This window comes from Anser anser (assembly GCF_964211835.1).
Source record: "Anser anser genome assembly, chromosome: 5".
NCBI lineage: Eukaryota > Metazoa > Chordata > Aves > Anseriformes > Anatidae > Anser > Anser anser.
This window is the reverse complement of record NC_139725.1, coordinates 42,177,292-42,193,923: the sequence shown is the minus strand read 5'-3', so window position 1 is coordinate 42,193,923 and position 16,632 is coordinate 42,177,292. Positions and strand designations below refer to the sequence as shown.

Here is a 16,632-nt window from a genome sequence, read left to right as displayed (position 1 = left end):
ATAATGGCAGCTAGGAAGACTGAAATGTCACTTTCTAGCAAGTTGCAGGAGTAGTGGTTTTCGGCAGTTATACGTGTGACACACACACATTTATTTTCCTGGGATGAGGGTGGAATTATGATCAATTTTTATTTCTTTTTCAGTGACATGAAGAATGGGCCAAAGTTGGTTGTGTTGAGTGCAAGTCATTGAAATTGCTGGAATTGAACACCGGGCTGTAGAATTTCTCTCTTGGATATAAGTAGTTCAGTATGGAGCATGATGGTAGGAAATGAACAGTGAAATAAGCGAGCAGGGAAAGATGGCATGATACAAGCTTTCTCGGGGTCAGTAATTCTATGCCAAGAACTCCTAGTGGCTTGCAAACATGTGAAAACTCCTTTGCTCAGCCCTTGGACAATAACATGGCTGGGGATTTGTCCAGTAGTTGTTCAGCCCTACCCAGAATATGAATGGCTGTGTAATCTCTGTGCTGGGATCTTAGTGCAAAGGAGAAAATTGAAATTAAAACAATCAAAAGGTAGGCGTAAAGTAAGGAAGCTGAAATTTGTTTCATGAATGCTTTTAGGCTGAAGAAAAACTGTAGATGGTAAAAGGAGTTGTGAACTATTAAAAGAAGGAAAACTGTAGTAGCTAGTGTAGTGTGAACCTTAGCTATAGATCGTTCTTATATCTGACCTTATAGATCATCCTGAAATGCTTCAAACTAGTGATTCTCACACTAGCTAAATAGTAACTCTTTCCTAGTCACAATGGCAAATGAAAGTGGGGTGATGGCAAATGAATGAAAGTGCAAAAAATGATGCCTCATGAAAACAGTCAAAAAAATGTGTTAACAGGAATAGAGAAAGCAAGGTGCTGTCTAGAAACTTGTTTTTTGTCTGAGTTCACCATGGTCACCTAGCCCACGGTGACCCTCCTCACCCACACCCTGCTCCCCAGAGGACTCTGCTGAGGCCCCTGGTGGGTAGGGTGTGCTTTGATCGTGTGCTTCTTGTGGGGAGCCACAGGGCAAGGACACAGGGTGGAAGCCTGTAGACAAAGGGTTTCTGGACAGGAAATGTTCCCTGTTCCAGGTGAAATCAGAGGCACTCCTAAGAAATACAGAGAAGCTCTGTTCTCCTCTATCCAGCTCAGTCTCTGGAAGAAGCCTCTGCTGCAGTTCTGAATTCCTCTAATTTTCCTCTAGTACCCTGTTTCTTGTTCCCTGGTTGGTAGTTCAGGTTTGAAACTTTTGTTTAATGCCTGCTATGTTCTCAATCTCTGCAGAGTTCAAAAAACATCTATGTGCTTTTAATCAGTTAGTACAACTTCATTTACTGATTATGTGAGCTGAGCTGTATGATTTTCTTAAAGAAAAGAAATTTCACTTTGTGAAAGTGAATTATGTTGTTTATCTGTTCATTCAGTTTATGAAATGGACTGGAGAGAGAGGTATATTTTTAGATCAGTCAGCCAGTAAAATTGAACTTGCGGGTAACCCTCTCATATAACATAAGGAAAGAAGTAATTGGACTGAATAAATCAATCTGCAGCAAACAGCTGCCCCAAGCTGTCATTTACAGATATTTAGAAGCTTAGAAAAACAACAAAGAAGTTAATCTAGTTTAAAGAAAACAAAATAACACCTACATAAATCCCATTGGGAGACCAGGGCTTGCAATCTTCAGACATCACAAGCTTTCTTAACATTCCTGATGTGCTGAGATATATGAAGCGTGGTTTCCAGGAGGTCTGTGTTTAGAAAATATGCCTGAAGGTAGAATCTTATGTACATCAGAAATCCATTTTTTATGGAAGTAACTTTAGTCTAGCTGCATTCTTGGGTTGCGCAGTAACTAATTAACATCTGAGTTGTATTTTAATCTGTGAAATGTTAGCATTTGCTTTGTATTTTATAGGAGAATTTATCTTAAATGCTGTTTCATGCCCTTGCCCTCACAGATGCTAAGGATAAAGCACTTGGCATGTTGTCATCAAAGCTGTGTGGGAGGAAACATCATCCCACCTCAGCCTTTCAAAGATGCAATTTGCTGCCATTCAGCTGCTGGCTGGAGAACAATTGCATTTTTAATATGGTCCTTTGCTTATTCCTTTGGTGCAATCTCCTTCTGTAGAAGGGATTGATGGTGCTTCTCATCTTGAACTTAATCACTCATCCACCGCTCATCTGGTTTAGGGCATTTACATCACAGTGCTTGAATTAGGTAACTGGAGGCAGGGAACATTTTTGTCATTCTGTGCTTTGGTTCTCTGATGGTTCTCAGGGCTGAGACGGGCAAGATGGGAAATGGATGGGTGCTTCTGGGGGAAGAGGCAGACTCATACTGGAAGGGACAAGTTGCGTTGCTCACTTCTGGCAACTAAGACAGGTGCCAGGGCAGAGCAGGCTCGTGTCTGTCAGTGCCTCAGCTGGGAAATCTGGACCTGCCTGACCCCCTCCACAGCCTGGGCAAAATCTCATGTAAAAGACAAACACTCCGTGAGCTATGAAAGATTGCATCTCAACAAATCATTTTATCACAATATAAAGCGCATCGTTTATTTGAACAGTCGTAAATATTATAAATGGGTGCAGACAGCAAACCTCAAATCCTGACCTTTATGATCTGTTAGAGATGGTGCCAAACCAGGTTTCTTTAAAGCAGTGGTAATATTTGAATCTAAAAATGACTGTGTCTGGTGAATCGAGGCCAATTGCGAAACTGGAGTCTGAACTCTTCTCACAGTATTTTCAGTACCCCCAGAAGGTAACCAACCAGCTGACCAAAACCAGAAGTCATTCTTGTTATGTGCCCCTGTAATATTTTTAATTGAAATAAATGTTTTGTTTATAATAATCTTTTACACTGCATTCAGTTTCAATTATAATAACTGTGCTTTTAATTTTCATGCTCTGATTACTTCTGTGGATATCAAATACAAGAAAATGCCATTTCTTTTGTTTCTGCAGCAGGTAGCTGATAGGGCTTTCAACAGCCTTTTAACAATACCAACTAAACCCAAAATATTTCAGAGGTTTCTGTTTAAAAAAATCAGTCATTACATGTCTACATCCTTCTTCTGAGATCAATAACTTCTCAGTACTTTTTCATTCATATGGCTCACCATGATTTGCTATTCAGATAACCAGAGTGTACCTGCTGTAAGTGAAAGCAAATATTAACACTAGCGTGGTAGTTTTCTTTTAAAATAGCAAACAGAGACTCAAACTCCCTTTGTCTGTGACCTTTTCCATAGCCTTAAATAGAATCAAACTCTTCCACTGGGTAATCAGCATGAAGAAATAATGAGGCATACATGAAAAAGTTAATATAATGAAGAAAAAGACTTTTTATCATAGCAACTGGCAGTGATATCATTCGAGAGCCAGAGGTCTCTTGGATATGTGTTTGTTTCTGTGAACTTGTTGTTGTGTGCTTACACAGGGCGCTTGCTGCCAGTCAGGTTAAGTGACCTGAAGAACATAGCATTAATGAAGACTTAATTGCATAAAATTAGCTATCCTGTAATACATTTTTTTTGCTTTTACAAAATGGAATTTGTATACCGGGATATCAAAAAATTAAATCCACCACAATTTCCTTCAACAGGTGTTGGACTGAGTCCCCCTGCCCTGCTGACCTCCCCTCCCACCCCAAACATAATTACTGTGATTCTTTCATGACTGTAGTCCATCGTAAGGACATTTCTTCCCGGCTGGGAAGAACCGATGTAAATCCTTCAAAGAAAGACAGGAGAGTGAAACTAGTGGAGGAAAGACAAAGTTAAGAATAAAGTGCTGTGCTGGGAGAACATGTAGGAGATGGCTTCTTTTCTGTACGTAGGAAAATACACCCCTCTACATATACAAGAAGCTATGCTTGTCGAGATGGCCTGCTGTTGTTGCAGAGGCAGCTTTCTCAGAGCACAATCCATTCATCATTCCTTGTGCCTTGTTTTCCTATTTTCAGAGTCTTTTAGGCTGGCTGGGGCGGGTCATATGTTCCTGCACAGAAAGGGCCAATTTTCACTTTTCTCACTAAGGTTGATTACAACTGCCTTTGCAAGGCTTCCTGCCGATAAGCAGAGGAATGCGACTTGTGCCAAAGGGAGTAATGAGAGTGTGACTGAACCCAGGGGAGATGCATTTCAATCTAGGTTTGAATCTAAGCAAAATGACTCTTAAATTCCTGCTGCTATCTTTAACATGAGAACTTCTTTTGTCAGAGTACTTTCAAAAGTCATGAAAGCAAATATTATTCTAGGTTTATTTTGATGTGTTTACATAGTTTATTCCAAAATAATTAAGAAGGCTAATTACTTTGATTTTTTTTTTTTCCACTCTCTGAAAAATTATACTTTGCCAGATCTTGGAACTTCGTTTTTGACCGTTTTTATCCCTTTCTACTTCCTCATGGTAATACAAGACGTTATAAGTTCCATATAGCCAAAGTATTTATCATTGGTAAACAAAAGAAAGAAAATGCTTTTGATAACGAGATTGATGTACTCAGTAACTCTTTCTTTATTCTGTTGTGTTTCTTTTAACTTGACTTTCAGAACTTATTTATTGTGTTTCTTTATCTCTCTTTCTTGCAAGGAATGGTCTTAAAAGATTTTTTATCTTTTTATTTTTTTATTTTCTTAGGAAATTTTGATCAAAATCTCATACCTGTTAACAGAGAGAGCCAGCGGGAGATGTGCAGGGTTTATTTTGCCTCAGGCTGCTTAATGTGCATGGCACATCATAACGCATTCTATTAACCTCAGTTTGGAGTATATCATTCTTCTATAAATATGAATCTATATGTCTGAAATCACTTAGAAAAATGAGAATACTTTAGCTTCAGCAGCCTGAGGTTTGCCTGGATTATCTGTGACAGAGGCAAGGACAGAGACTTCAGAAGCTGAATTGCCCTAACCATAGGATCTATATCTATCTTCATGCATGAGCACATTTTAATTTTTCAGTTTGTTTAAAAAAAAAAAAAAAAAGAGAGAGGGAGAAGTGCTGTGGACAACCATTTATTAACACACATTTGTTGTGATTCATCATTTGTAGTAAACTCAGATTATTAAGGGCCACTTGTGGATGAAGGAGTACAGTTCTCACATTTCTGAGAGGCTTACATCCTTCAAAGGGATGGCATTTTGTGCTGTGGAGATGCACAGGAGTTGTCTGGGAATGGAGGTTGCTTTGTGTGACTGGAATACATTTAGAAACAGTGCTGCCACATGCAAAAGAGACACCTTTTTTTCCTCTCTACAACACATAGTTTGCTCAAACTTGGCAGATTGTTTATGACAAAATATACTATACTACTGTAAACCAGAGGAACATCTGGATAGCCTTCTTTTGTCAAAACTAGCATTCTTTCAGCTAAAGGGAAGAAAGCGTTCAAGTTACATGTTGAACTACCTTTTCAGTCCCAGTTCCTTCTCAGAACAAAGGAATGGTTTTAATTGAAAACTTCCATATGCTATCCCAAGGCACACGGTACAGGAAGTTTCTGTCCAGACTCCTAGAGCTCAGGCAGCTTATCTGCAGTGGAAGCAGGACCTTTGGTTGAAAGTCCTGAGGCAAGTTTTGCTAGAAGCTCCCATCTCTGCAATACTCAGATGGGAACACAGCAATGTAAGCGTGTGGTGTCTGCTAAGGTGTTCTGTGTCTTTTGAACTGTGAATCTGGTGGGAGTATTCCAAGTAGAATATAATTTTCTATTCAATCTGTGAACGCCATATTACCAACAAACTGCTTTAATTACGTATTCAGGGCTTCCTGGCACCTTTATAGCTGTCTTGATGTGTTCCAGTAGAATATTACCAAGTGCTGCAAATTATCCTTTCTGCTATATTCCTCTTCGCTGTGAAGCAGAAATTTAACGTTAGTGTGCCACAGAAGGCAACTTTCTTTTGATGTCTGTTTTAGGATTTTCAGTTGTGAGTTGAACCTATATGCCAAATTACTTATTATTATACTCCTGTGATTCCTAAGAAGATCAATGACAGAGCAAGACATAACAGAGTTAGCTGGGGGCAAGAAAACGCTTCTTAAATGTAAAAATAAAAGGAAAATATGCTCCTATTAATATTTTTGCAGTTATATACTTGTTGTTGTGAAAAGTGCTGTACTCACTAGCAAAGCCTCAAATGTGTACTCATCAGGAAGGGCAACAGGGATCACTTACTCTTGATTATTTTGTAGTGATTGGCAATGAAAATGCAAAGGAAATAGCTGGTGTCCATTTCAGGAGGGAAGAAGAAAAAAGGAAAGAGCAGAAAGTATCAGGAAATATGGAAGGAAAACAGAGGAAATTAACAGAAGAGTCACCTAAAGAGGGATCACAAAAAGACTGAAAGAAAGGAAGCACAGCAGAAGGTTTTGGTGGGTCCAAGTGTTTGGGCATGCTTTTGATGAATGGCTAGAACTAAGAAAGCAAACAGTTGAAAGCCCAGTGCACAGAAGAGATCCAGATCCTTGCAGCGGAAAGCTCCAGCCACTTATTGCAGTGCTACTCTGCCTTTTTCTTATCCAGCTCTTATTCTGTGAGAAGACTTTGCCTCTTGTCCTATGGCATCTTTAAATTCTTTAAGAGACTTACAAAAAGAAATTAACAAAGGATGGAAAAGAGAGGAATAAAGAGACCTTTTTAACAATGTAGGAGAAAATACCAGCAGAGCCCAGGAAAGATCTGTGTATGGACACAATCACTTCATCGTGCTCATATATAATCCTGGGAGCTGAGCAGGGATGTAGCAAAACTTAGCAGTGACACAAAATTTTCAGAGTAGTGAGGCGAAAGGTAACTGTCAAAAGTCTCTGAAAGGTTTTGTTATCATCACTCTCTGTGCATGGGTGAGGAGCTTTCAACTATCTATTACTACCCAGCAAAGATCTTGGTATCGCTATTGTTTGTCCTATTAAACGATTCACTTCAGGGCTTTGTGATAACAAAATAATAATAATTAGTACTGCAGAATAGTAGGAGAGAAACAAACAGAAAATCACAGGTTATCATTATGCCATTTTCTAAAAGTGGATCTTATCTATCACCCAGTTTGACTCCCCTTTTCTCACGAGAAACATTCAAACAGTGTAGAGGTCTTCAATGTAGAAGGGAGAAGGTAAGTACCAGAAGGGAAGATAACGTTCTGAATGCTGTGAAGGTGTATAAATGATAATCAGCTACGGTTTGTCAGAGTACAAGCACTATCCAGCAGCAAGATGAGCAACAGCAACATAGAATCTTTTCATACAGTGTCTCAGCAACAGTTTCTACAGGACACCAGAAATGAAGAGAGGTGAGGACAATAATGCAAATTAACATTAGAAGGATTTCTCAAATGCCATTAAACACTGCACTACAACCTCTGGCTCAGGAACAGATAAGCTTTCACTCAACTTGGGTGGGTTCTTACGGACACCCTCCTGGGAGGTAATGGACAGAGGTGTCTCTTTTAGCTGTTTGGTTAGTCTCCATTTAATTAATTGGGGTGAAAGAAAATGAAGGAAGATCAAAAAAACTGTCCTGGTTCATAGATCTAGTGATAAGAGGGAATTCCATCTTCCTAAATATTGCTGTCAGGTGCCATTGCATCTGCCAGGTGAGGAGGGTGAGCAGAGCAGGAGGGATGGTATAGCCAGGTGGTCTATTTTCTAGAGACCTGCATTCTTGTTGCTTTATTGTATATGGAAACAGCAGAAACAACATTAGAAAATATGCAGAGCCTACCTGCATGTAGCTTTCTGTGTGCATCAGTCAAATGTTTCCTGAACACTTGAGCTAGACACTAAGAATGGGTACCTTCAGTGAGATCCAGATTTTCTGAAAAAGAAACAGAATTGGAAGCAATACATTTCTTTAGCTTTCACAGAGGAGAAAGGGACATGAAAAATAATCAATAACCCGTAACACTTCTTTAGTGTTTTATTTTTCTTCAGCAAAAGCCAAATAGTGGCTCTCATAATGTGTGAGTATGCTCACATTATCATCCTCACACTCATCCTCTGGGTTGTGTGCTGTGTGTGCCATCTGATACAACGAAGAGAAACAAGCTGATGGAGCATTGGGTAGCACGGAGAAGTTTCTCTTGGGTCAATACCTGTATTGCTTCATCATGCTGTTCATGTGTTTTCTCCTGTCCTATTTGTGCTTTCTTCACTGCGATTAGCTTGAGGAACTTCAATTAAATCCCTGACTTCATGGACTGCTGAAAGAGGACAGCAGCTGAGCTGTTGTAGTCCTCTACATAGTCACAGCGGGCTTTGTTTCCCACCTCTCTTCTATTTCCAGTGTGCTGAGGTGGGGAGAGACGTGTCTGCTCCCTTCTGTGTGGTAAGAGCTGTCTTTGTGAGCTGTCAGTTAAGTTTGCCCTGTGCTGGCCAGTGGCCTTCTCCCCTGCCTGCCAGAGCTTTCTGGCAGCCTCCCAGGTTCTGCTGCAGCCTCTTCAGTGGCATTTTTATTCCTCTTGCCTACAGGGCATTTCGGATGGGTTCAAGGGAGGAATGTGACTAGAGAAATGAATACTGAGCTGGTTACAGAGAGTTTGTGTCAACGTGGAGCAGAAAATTTCCACTGGCCTTGTATTAAGAAGGGGAGACTTTGGCATTTTGTGTGTGTGGATGCTACAGAAAACTGATGGTGATAGTCTCTGTCGAAAAACAGCTTGGACTTGGTCCAGAGCATATGTGGATATACTGTTTCTCAGCAATTAAATCAGTGTTTATATGCTCTTTTTTATGACAAGCAAATTTGTAAATATTAATAGTTTATTATGAAACAGTTTCAGGGAAGAAAGACAGGCTGACAGTTTCTTACTGTTTCACCGGCAGAAATAATTACACATTAATTTTAATTTAAATTATTCATAGTTGTAGTTTCTACAGAATTGCTCTGGGCAGTATTTAACCTTTTAAAATGTTTAATGTTTTCTGCTTTATTTGGTATAAGATTCAAATATTACTATAAAACAATGAATAATTAGTTTTGCTCATGTTTTCTCCTTTAAACAGTATATTTGAAACTAATGTTGCTTAGCGTTGCAGCAGTGCATGGCTGTAGTACTACATGCAAATTGCACAGCACTCTAGCTAAACTGACTAAAATTACTAAATATAAAGCCAGACAATCTTCCGTGGCATTTAAAAGCCAACATAGATATAAGCAACTTATTCTGTATATCTGGCATCAACATCAAGTTCGATAAAACCTCAACAACTGAGCATGTTTTTACCCTCAAGCAAGGTTACTCAGTCATGCCAAACTGGTGTGAAGAACCTCCAGGCTGGGGGGATGATGATGATGATGGTCTGTAGTCATTCTGATCCAGGTTGATGCATTTGTCTGGGAGCAGTGCAAGGTAGCAGTTCAGTGTACACATTGCTGGTGGTAATCTTGAGATGAAGCATACTGTCTTAATAAAATTTTGCTATCTAAATGCCTTTGAATATTTTGTGTGATGGAAGAAGTGAAATTCCCTTCTTCTGATTGTACAGATTTGAAAATTGGAACAGGACAGAAGTGAGTATGCCAGGCACTGGAAAAAGAAAACAAGCCTGATAGTCTTGAAGCAATTTTATCCAAGAGCTGCTGAAGAATTATCTGCATTAGTGCAGAAAAATGCTAATTTCATTAGTAGTTAGTTATGATTAACTCTTTCAAATAATTTCTGTTCTTCCTGTCCAAGTTCACACTTCTTTTGCTGTTTCCACATCACACTGTCCCAGCTTTGTCCTGAGTTGACAGGTACCCTGGCAATTTCACCTAACGAAATTACCTTACTTTATTCCTATCCTTCACCCTCTCCTTTTCCTGTCCTTTGGGCATAGACCTCCAGGATCCTCTTCACATGTGCAGTTCCTACCTGGGAAAGGATCTTTGTTCCCTTGATTCTCCTCTGTGATATTCCGGAGGCTCGTGCTGCCAGCCACTGGTACTGTGGATTCCACCAGTGGCACTTTCTGCTCTGTTATGCTTGAGTTGGCAGGTGCTGTTTAAAGTCTGCTAGAAGTTTGAGGCTTCGGCTAAGCTTTTGAAAATAGGGCCTATTAATATTTCAAAACTCCTTGATATGTCAGAATTATTATTAGCATCCCATGGCATCTTTAGAGACTAGCCCAGAGGAATGATTTGTTACAATTTGACTGCAGTCCCTTCCCCATTCTCTCTCTTCAAACTGACAAAACAACTTTTATAAAGAAATTCTTCATTGATCTTTTTTGCTATGTTGAGTCACACTATATAACTGTTAACACATTAGACTATAAATCTGTGATACTTTTCAGCCTTCAGTTTTCCCAGGAATAGTGAACACTCATCCAGATGAGTGTGTCCTATTTTACTGAAATCTTTAATGTACTGAGAGACAGTAAATCACAGGGGTCAAATTAAGAATATTAAAGAGGTTACCGAATACAAAGAGAAACGTGTCTGGTCTATAAATGGATTTCAATGGAAGGAAAAAAAAATCAATATCCTCTTTAGTTTTGTAGGAGCAGTGAAAGACAATAAAATATTTAAGAACACAACATATATTACAGTCTTTTAAGTATTTAACTTACTGTCTTTTCTCCCTCTATTTTTAAAAGATGTTTCATGTATTAATTGACAATTGGCCCGTTATCAGACTCTTTTGTATTCTATGTATTGTATTCTATTTTGTATTCTCATATCTAATCTATGATTGTCAATTGGAAGCTTACTACTTAAGTGAAAATGGCAGCAAAAAGCAGATCTTACAACTTCTCGTGCCATTTTTCTTAAGGACTGGTAAAGGAAGAGGATATACTTTTCATGGGAGAAAGCAGATACAATTTTCCCATTTTTTTTTTTTTGGACTTGGATTCCTAAAGGTTGTGAAATGTATTCAAATATTATCCTGAATAGGATAATAATAAAAATAATAATAGTAATAAAGGTAGCACATTGAGCAATAATATCTAAAATAAATAAATAATAATAAAAAAGAAATCAACCAACCAAAAAAAAACACGCAACAAAACCAGTCATGTGTCTCTTTCAATGCAAACTTCCTGGCCTGTTTCAAATACTGTACTCCACTGCTCTCTTTTTCCTAATCTTGTAGAAGCTTAGTTTGGATATAACGAAGCTCATATCAGCCACTTACTGACAGCACTCTTTTCTCCCTTAAACACCTCATTTGAAAGAATTCCTTCATTAAATATAAAGTGATGCTACTCAAACTGTATAACTCTTGGTTTTGGTTGTTGTTTGCATTGTGGGATCAAGCTGTTAATGCTTTTTTTTTTTTCACTCAAGTCTTAATTTTGGGGAGTCACTCTTCTTTTTGACTTGATAGCTCTTCACTATCACATGTTTAGTATATACAGGGACTAGTGAAACTAGGTCAGAAACTGTAAAACACAGTTGGGCAGTAGGGGCAACAGGGTCGATGGAAGACTTTCCAGCATTATAACCCAAACTGAATCTTCTTAAATGAACAAACCTCACTCTTAACCCTCACTCTTGCTGTGGGAAGGGGAGGTAGACTACCAGCCACACAGAGCTCCTTTTGTTTCTGCTGCTGGGAGTGGGAGAGGAAGAGGAGATGACTGATTTTCCTAGGAGCAGCTAGCTTGACTCTGGCAATTCAAACTGCTCCAAAAGGAAGACTTGCACATGCAGGCAAATGCCTGTCTTCCAGAAGTGCAACATCCCTAGCAAGCTCCTTTGGAGCAAAAGGATTGGTGGATTATGTAAAAAGCTTTAAGGCAGCTCTGCAGCATACTATATGATCATGCTGATTTGAACTTAATTTCAAATACTTTTCTCTCCTGTTTTTGCTGCTACTTAGTAGAGAAAGATGGTATTTTATACATGATCTTATTAATATAGGCTAGTTTTGGGAATGTGAAATGCTCATAATAAATTTAAATGCATAGTTAAAGCTTATAACATTAAGATACTGACTGCTCAATGCTATAAACATGTGACCTAACTATTCTTAGGAAAAAAAGTGCAAATCTCTAAGGTAGTGGAAGCTGCAAACTAATTTATAGAACTGGGTCTTGCTTCACAGAAGTCACTTTTAAGAAGCATTGGCTAAATGGAATCAAGTTTCACTTAAATAATTTTCTGCCCTGGGGAGAACAGAAACATTTCTATCTACAACTTAACTTGAATTTTTTAAGCTACGTTTTATGTACTATTCCACCACATAATCACAGCTTAAGTTTTGAAAGCCAATGTGTAGAAAGCTGTCTAACTCCATAATAAAAATTGAATTTTTATATAAACTGGAAAGGAAACATTAATGCTACCTTAAACGTTTTCACTAGTGTAGATTTGGATATATTGAGATGTTCTTCTGCCCAAATATTTAGATAGGCCTGTCTTGGAAACGGGAAATGAAATTGAGCCTTTCCTCACCTTGGTAATCATATGCTGTTGTCCTGTATTTCTCAAGTGTTTCTATGGGGAGAATGATTTTAAAACATTGAATGTATCCAGTTTTTAGGGGCATTTGAGGCAATTTATTGCATTATTATTATCATGCATGCTGCAACAGAACCAACTGTGTACCATGTAGGTATAAGGAATTGCCTGTGTCACTGAACTGCATGGGGACAAAAACCATCTGGTATAGGCAACACCTCTGCTTGAGCAGCGCAGGGGCAACTGCTGCTGTTGCTGAAATGTGTGGGAAGGTGAATAATTCTTCCTCAAACTGCAACAGCAACATGCTCCAGCTCCCCAGTGCTTTCCTGTTACCCTCTGTCATGCTCCCACCCTTTCCCAAGGCAGAATTAGGCTGCTTTAATCTCCTCCTTGAGGAGGATTCTTGTTCTGGACACACAGCTATGGACAAAAATCTATAAGAAACTGTAGTCTGAATGCCTGGAAAAGCTGAGTGTGAGACATGGCTAGTGAATAGAAACGCCACATCTGGCACAGACTTCTGAGTCTGCTGGGACTTCTCCATCTCTCAGCTTCCCTCTTCAGGAGGGCAGGCAGGCTCACATCAGGAATCACATAATAGTGCCTTCACATAATTGACTGCTGCTGCTTCTAGGCATAGGGAGTTCAAAAGGTATTTTCCTCACCAGCTTCCTAGCAAATGCTTGTATGACACCAGGATGTGGCAGCCTTGAAGTTGTGAATTAATTTCCCCCATCCAGTATCTGCATAAACAAAAGATTTCACCACAGTATGAAGAATCTTACTAGATTCTTCTCCTTTGTGTATTCTCTTCTCTTTTTTTTTTCTTCTCTAACATTTTTCCTCTTTGACCTAAGGAAAAGGTTTCTAAACTTTTGCCACTATGTGTAAATATGTTGTGACTGTTGGTAAAACAAAAACTGACCACAAAATCTTGTCATCGTGGTAGAAATGGCTAATAGGGAAGGAACAGACTTAAGCAGGATTCTGCTAAACGTCCCCCCTGCAACCTAGCAAAGATATTAAATATAGCCCAGTTAGCACACGCTATCCTAATATTGCCATCATTTGAAAATAAGGTGCAGCAATATAAGGGATGGCAAGTGACTGCACGAACCTTTACAGAGAGAAATTGAGTCAGGTCACTGCCTTTGGTCCCGGTGCTCTTTCATGCACCTTTGCCATGGATGAGTAGAATGAGCTGTTCTGTTGCACCCGTTGTCTTTTGGTCAGAAATATGCATGGTTGTACTCTGTGATGCTGTCTTTTAAGTTATCTGTCCTGCTGTCTGAAAGAATTCACTTCTCAGATCCTCACCCAATCTTTTTCCTTCTTGTTTGAGGAGTGTGGGCTTATAGCAGTAATATTCAGAGCAAACTAGATCTTTTATAGACCAATAAGCTATGATATGAGGTGAAATGAGGATTATATTAATTGCACAGGCTTTAGTTATTTTCTGTGTACTTATGTAGGAGGTGTACCTCTAACTAATACCAGTTAGTATTGTGGTGTGGGTAGTATAATCCACATCTTGATCCTTTTCACAATTCATTATTTCAATACTTCTTGGGCAAGATTCCTTAATTTGTGAATATTTCTTCCCCCCCACTCAAATATTTACGTATTTACTTGAGTGAATTAGTGAGATTTTCATTGGAACGCTATGCATATAGAATCTTATTTATTAAGTAGAATAAAAAAAATGAATATCTTAACATTTTCTTTCCTTTTAATAGTTCTAGATAGAACTTACTGGGATCTTGAGCAGCTTGATGACTAAATGTTAGGTCCATGTTTATTCTCAAACGGCACAGCCATGTAGGATGTAAGTCTTGCCTCTGTAATGAATACAGAGAATGTGCAGAGCAGCAGAATCAGCCAGCAGCTATTTGCATCAGGTAAGAAAATGCTAATTTGCGAGAGTTTTGCAATCACACATAATCAGATATCTTGCTACAAATAAAAGCTTTTTAATTAAGTGTATTTTAGAAACAGAGCCTTGGAAATTGAGTAGTCTAGTGCAGTTTCTTAGAAGTGTCAAGAGAAAAAAACAAGAGATTAACTTCATACTGTCATACTGTCAAATAGCATGGCATTTTTATCACCAGAGGGCACTATCCTTCCAGGTTAAAACTAAACTATTAGAGGGTTTTACATCTTGGGAGCGTTTTTAATTTGAGTAAAAGGATTACAGGCAACAGTTAGCTTTTATTTTTTTTTTTACTTATATATCCATTTAAATATGGCATGGCCTCCTACTCTTTTCCTCTGTTTTTCATGTTTGTATAGGAAGTGTCTAGTCTGATGTTAGGCTAATTTTTAGAAATGCCAAAAAATTGTGGAAAATGCAAAAAGTAAATGCTGTACTTCGTCAGATGCCTCTATTCAACTTCTATTGTAGGAACAGACCTGCTTTTGAAAAACTGCGGAGTATTCCTTCCTGTCTCCCTCCCGAGGGATTCTTTAAACTGTTTCTCCACGTTCCTTCGCTGCCACCAACCAGCGCTTCAACAGCTGATAGCAAAGGTGGCTTGAAGTCCCTACTGACCACAGCCCAGTGTGAAGCGTTCCTCTTTGCTGGCGGCTCCTGCTGGGATTTGTCCCTTGCTAACTGCTTTGTCACAGTGACCAATTCTGGCACTGCAGATGCTATTTGCAACAGTATGAGAGAGAGTAGAAGTCACATTTGATACAGAGGTGGCCATGCAGCAGGAATAGGTTCCAGCAACATGAATCCAAGTTGTCATTTCCTTGTAGTATATAATGATATGTTGGCCTTTTATAACTGATATTATGTGCTAGCAGCAGTCTTTGTTCATGGTACATCTATGTAACATATCTTTAAATGCTGTTTTGTCTATTTCCCTATCTTCATGTACCTCTTTTAATAACCAGAAAAGATCTTGATTAATCCTTTGGACCCCCAAAGTTGTCTTTGTTTGTGTTGTAACTGGTTGTGTGTCAGTCCCTCTCAAATTCCAAAAATTCAAGTTGCATGGGTACGGCAACGAGACATCACATTTCTTGGTTTTGCCTGCCTGTAATACATGTGATGTATTATGCACTGGACTGAGTTTCTTTCTGAAATATCACAAAGCTGATGATCTTTAACAGAAGACATGAAAACTTGCCTCACTCCTAGCAGTGATGAACACCCACAGCCCTTTCCTGTTAGCAGGCTGCTTGGAACTGCCAAGTCATCGATCCAAATTTGTGACTGATGGTAGGAGACATGGAGTGCAAATGTTTCAATGTTCTTCATTGCCTTCCCTTTCACTGTTGAGTGAAATCCAGGTAGTGACAATAAACGCTTCAAATGACTAAGACACCCCAACTCTCCCGTACTGTTCGTTTGTGATTTGTCCCTCACAGTGGGCTACTTGTTTGGAAGGAGTGCTTGGTATGGGGTGAGCTCCCACCAGGGAGGTGCCACTTATGGGTTGGTTGCCTTGGTTTCCAGTCCTGCTGTGTTTATTCTTACACTGGGTATCTGTGGCTTCAAAAGAGAGAAAGAAATCTTGGAGCTTGCTGTAACTTGGTTGATTTAGAAATTTGGTCCTTCATAAAAGAGCAAAAGAGTTATGTGCATTGTGGAAACTCTCTTAAGGAATCATCTGAAAGGCAAAATCCTGCACAAAATGAAAGATTAGAAAACTGGAATGCAATTAACCTCTGCTGCCCCATGAAGGTTCCCATGGTGCTGATGGTTGTGCATTTCAGTAAAGTGATGGTACCACAGGTGATACCTATCCCATGTATTTTTATCCTTTTCCGTAGGAGCAAAACCTTTGAAACTTGGTTTAAGTAGGGTAATGGTTGTTTTGTTTATTTAAAAAAAAAAAAAAAAAAAGTATGTTTCCTCAGTAAAAGCAAACACCTCACTTGCATTTGGGATGGTTCTCGTGAATCAGGTAAAACTACCTTTAATCTCTCCTCTGAGTATTTTCTGTCAGCATCAGGCCCTTTTTTGCTGTGGGTTTCTGTAACTGACCCCTTCTTCCTAGACCTGCTTGATCCCCTTTTGACTGGTCAGAGCAATAGCTGTGGATCCTGCTGCAAGAGCTGTCGTGAACCATCATGTACAGTCACAGGGAACTGCTAGCACGGAGCAGCATATGATTTGGTTTTCCATAGGATTTTTGCAAGCAAAAAGATTAAAATAACATATCCTTAGACACGCTGTCGTATCTAAATTTGGCTATTCTCTGCAAGCTTAGGCAAGTCCTTGCTGCCCAATTACAATCTGCTTCTC

General features: G+C 39.1%; 1 long non-coding RNA gene across 2 annotated transcripts in view; it reads left to right on the top strand.

Moving 5' to 3' along the window:
• The window catches only part of LOC310900202, a 37,314-nt gene extending 20,907 nt beyond the window's left edge, over positions 1-16,407 (top strand). Inside the window, exons 4-5 of one of the 2 annotated variants that reach the window (XR_014584907.1) lie at positions 14,117-14,278; positions 14,782-16,407. This is a non-coding gene — a long non-coding RNA (uncharacterized lncRNA). The remainder of the gene's footprint in view (positions 1-14,116; positions 14,279-14,781) is intronic. The other variant, XR_014584908.1, reaches the window with a different exon arrangement.
• The last annotated feature ends 225 nt before the right edge of the window (positions 16,408-16,632 follow it).